Genomic DNA, 4,719 nt, shown 5'->3' with positions numbered 1-4,719 from the left:
TAATTTTTCAACTTTACTCCTATTTAATATATATATTTTTAAAAATAGCTAATCTATACTATAATAAATGAACGACGAAATAATATATTTATACTAAAAATTTGATCAAAAAATTTTTTTACCTTATAAATAGGACTAGAAGAGTAAGTGAAAATAATATAATAAGTTAAATCTAAAGAAAAGAACTCATTTCTTACCATATAATTAATTATGATTTAAATTCTATATAAAAAAAAAACTTACTTTTTAGTGTATGACAGTGCATTAAAAAAATAATAATAAGTGAGTGCATTAATTAGTGCTCCCAAATTGTGGTGGATATCGCTTCAATCAAATAAAGGGCTCGTCATCTCATCACTAGCAATCACACGTCTTCGGAAAAAGTCCTCTCCACGCAACTACCCTCCTAGAGGCTACAGCTCACAGAAAATGAGCCCTTGCTAATTCTATAATACACCCTCTGTCACTTTTTCCTCCGATCATATCTAATATACAGCAAATCAATATAAAAAAATAAATATGAAAAAAAATAATTTGTAACTTTTGGAATTATTTTGTCATTTGACAAAGCATATTTTCTTATGTATACTTCATTTTCAAAACTATATTGCGTACAAGAGACTGCTGGCTAATTAACTTCAATTTACTTTAAATTTATTCCATAACAATTCGGGAAATTGCATTATTATTTCGTATTACAATATCTAATCTCTTAATGTTTTCATTCACAAAATAAGAGTCTAAATTCGATAATTATTTACATCTCAAAAAGCAAGCTCAATCACAAAGCCCCTTTGAAAAACAACTTTTTCATCCCCTATAAAAAAAGAGTTTAAAGATAGTCTATTAAATTAATTATAATAAAAAAAATCAAAATTGCCATCGACGCTGTAAGATCCCAAAAGAAAAACGGGGGAAATTGGGACCGCTCGATGGCTCGAAGCCGGGTTTATCAGCAACCGCGGAGCAAAACGACGTCGTCTCACTGCAGAGAGAACCATGCTAAGGCCTCGCTCCCAACGCGGCGCTCTGCGAGGGCCACGCGCTCGTCGGAGACGAGAGCCGATCGACAGAGAGGACAATTAAACTTGAGCTGATGAAGCCAAGCATCAAAGCATCGTCTATGGAAGACGTGGTGGCAGGGAAGCCTCCTTACCTGGTCACCCTCCCTATACTTGCTCCGGCACACCACACACATGGAGGGGGCGGCAATCGTGCTGTCGTCGTCGGTGAGATCATAGTTGGCATGGAGCTGGTCCGAAAGTATCGCGAGGCGGGCGAATCCGGATCCGACTGCGGCGAGGAGGGCATCGTCAACGATGGCGGGTGTGTGGTGGGGTGAATCTGGAGAGGCCGAGAGAGTGAAGGAAACCGAGAAGGAAGAGCGCGGAGGTAATTGAAGCCGGCGGCGACGTGGAGGAGGAGAAGGAGGGGAATGGAATCGGAAGAGACGTCATGGAGGGGTTCTGTAATCCCATCTTGGTGGGTTTGAGATTGCGAGTATATGGCGAGAGAAGAAAGAATCGGGGAAAAGGGGCTATTAAAAAGGGCTGGGAAAGGGGGGGGGGGGGGGAGAGAGAGAGGAAGTTGTGAATAATTACGTGGCTGTGGATGAAATAAATAGTTGGGGGGGCGGGTGTGAGGTAAGCTCACCAGAATTTAGCATATGCTTCTTCTATGTGGATTCCTCAAACTTTATTTAATTCACTTCCGTTCTAGTTCGTAAGCACTCAATTCATGTTGCTGGTCAAAAACCAAAAAAAAAAAAAACTCTATTCATGTTCACAACTGTGTTTGGATTTTGCTACTAAAAATAGTTCATTCATGAGAACGATGACTTGTAAACACTATAGTATAATGGGTGTGTAAATTATGACCAAAAAACTGATCAAAAAAATAATTATGACAAAAAAATTTGGTACAAGTTTAAAATTAATTGGGGTCTTTTTTTAAGAAGGTTGGTTACTTTTTTAAAAAATTCGATTTTAGTGATTTTGATAGTTTGTTTGTGCTCCTTAAAATTTGATCTTATTTTAATCGATCTAAAGATTTTTAGTCCCTCAAACAATGCTTTTGGCTCCTTTTAAGGACCAAAATCATTAGTTTTAATTTCAAAAATCAAAACTAAAATGAGGTCAAATTTTAAGAACTAAAATAATATTAACCCAAAAAATCACACTCTGACATATTGATGAGTATTTCGTGGAATTTTTTTTTTGTTCATTTGATATTGACAATGCATAGAGTAATTATTTAGACTAAAGTAATATTCAACACTCTAATTTTATTTTCTAAGTGTACTCTAATCTTATTTATGGTGTATCTACTATCCTGATGTTTTCTTTCTTAGCATCATGATATTTTTTTTTGTGTGCATCTAGTACCCTAATATTATTTAGGACGCTAGATTATTATAAATAAGATTAGAATATTTAATCACATAAAAAAAATCAGGATACTTGATGTACTATGAATAAGATTAGAGTATTGAATGTATCTAAAAAACATGATTGGAGTGTCAAATCATACTTTATCCTAAAATCTATTAGATCACTTTATAAATAAAGGCATTTTTCAATAAAAAATTTCACTTGCGATCTGTTAAACAATTTCGGGTTTATAGTAAAAAAAATTTTTAAAAATAAATATTTAAAATTCAAAATTCAAAATTATATATTTATACAATTATATAATTTAAATTTTGTAAATCTTATCCAAGCACTGCCTATTTTAAAAAGAATAAACAAAAGAGAAGACCAGATGGAACTCCACTTCCGAAAGGGCAAAGTGCAGGAGGGTGACCTAAGGCTGAGGCATTTGAATTCTATGCGAGCTTGCGTTGAGTTGTGATTGGTTAATTATCAGAACTCCGAGGTTTTAATTTATTTAAGTTATTAATTTTAAATATACAAATTAAACTTTAGACTCAAAAAGTTTATTGGGCCCCGGGAAACAAAAGAAAATCATCAGGGCAGTTACTTTTAGGTCCTAGGCACGTGATTTAATTATCCAAAATTACATAAGTTTAGTACAAAAAATGATACTCCTTCTATTCTAAATATAAGGGACCGTTATATATATATTAAGTATAAAAAAGTTTTATATTTAGAATTGGAGAGTATATTTTAAACCGCTCATTTGTTTATTAAGTCATAATTAAATCTTTTTTTTTTTAGAACTTATAATAATTCTCTCAAACTGTTCATGAAACTGTGTTTCAGTTTCAAAAGGTGGAAAGATTCAAAAAGCGGAAAAGAAGAACAGAAAGATATATGCTAAGCTAATTTTTATTTTAGGTAAAAAAAAATTTTAAACTTTGGACTCTCAAATTTTTTGGGGCCCTTGGTTCGTAGTTTCTTTTTTTTAAATAGTATTACTGAAACTTTTAATTTAGACAAAATCACACTTTTAGTCCTTTTATTTCACCATTTTAATCTCTTCATTTCATGAAGTATACTTTTACTTCTCCAACACCGACATAAACATTGTTAGTTTTATTGGCATAAAAATATCAATATTAATATTTTAAATGGTGACAAAACATCTACACATGTGGCAAATTATGTTTAATTTCTTAAAAAGCAATAACTAATATAAAGAATCATCATAAAAATGTTAAGATTTGATAATAACTAAAAAAATTCTTTATAAAATTAATGTATAAAATTGAAAGTTTATATAAAGTTAAAAGGCTAAATGTGTATTGTTGCCAATAAATTTTTCGCAGATAAATTTTTTATGAACATAGTTATCGATTTTTATCATATATACGTGCATATCTTACAATACAAGTATATGATCATTAAAAAAACTCCCAACATCAAATATTTTCAAGAAAATTGCTGGGAAATTTTAATTTATTACTCAAATTTATTTAAGGACACATGTCTTTGAATAATTGCAATTTATCTTCAATTGGTGCAGCTCTTTCTTTTTTAACTGTGTGCACATAGCTTTTTTGTTATCAGTGACTAAGTGAACAAAAGACCAAAATCTTTAAATAAATTTTCTTAAAAAGTTGGTAAACAGAAATGCCCCTCTTAGGTTTCTATTATCGGCGACCAGCCGGCTATCATAAAATATTTATTGGTAGGATTTTTTTTTTTTTATCGTTAATGGAAGTTGTCAATGAGGATTTCATCAAGAACATTTTTGTCCACCCAAGTCTTCAATAAAATTTGTTTTAACATTGACTATCCAATCAGATCCTGAATTATCATTCTCTCAAATGGTTGTGCTTTGGTGTACGAGGAATATGCAAAATTAGAGTCGGCCTATGTAATTACATAAAATCTATAATAAAACAATACTATATTGCAATTTATATGTACTAGTATTATGATTTTTTTCAATAATTTTTGTACTCATATTTTATAGGAAAAATTGCTTAAAATTTCTCCTTTGCAGACTTTATCCCAAAATATTTAAAGGCGTAGATCCCTGAGAAGTGCAACTAATTTCCAGCGAATTCAACTGTTTTTAACCTTTGTACAACGTGTCTTTAATTATATGTAATGTCTTTCATTTCACATTAGTGAAGATATATTACACAGCTAAAAAGAAGTCACACATTAGCTGACTAGTATCAATTACACTAAAATACATTTAAATATTTTTTTGGTGTAAAAAAGTTTAAATAAGTTAAGTTTTAGAAACTCATTAAAATCAGGGCATGCATTGAGGTTTAAAAAACACTTATAGATATACTTATTGATCATC

Source organism: Neltuma alba, unplaced genomic scaffold, assembly GCF_004799145.2.
Source record: "Neltuma alba isolate B1F8T4 unplaced genomic scaffold, ASM479914v2 tig00011698_pilon, whole genome shotgun sequence".
NCBI classification, from domain to species: Eukaryota; Viridiplantae; Streptophyta; class Magnoliopsida; order Fabales; family Fabaceae; genus Neltuma; species Neltuma alba.
Note: the sequence above shows the minus strand (reverse complement) of the source record.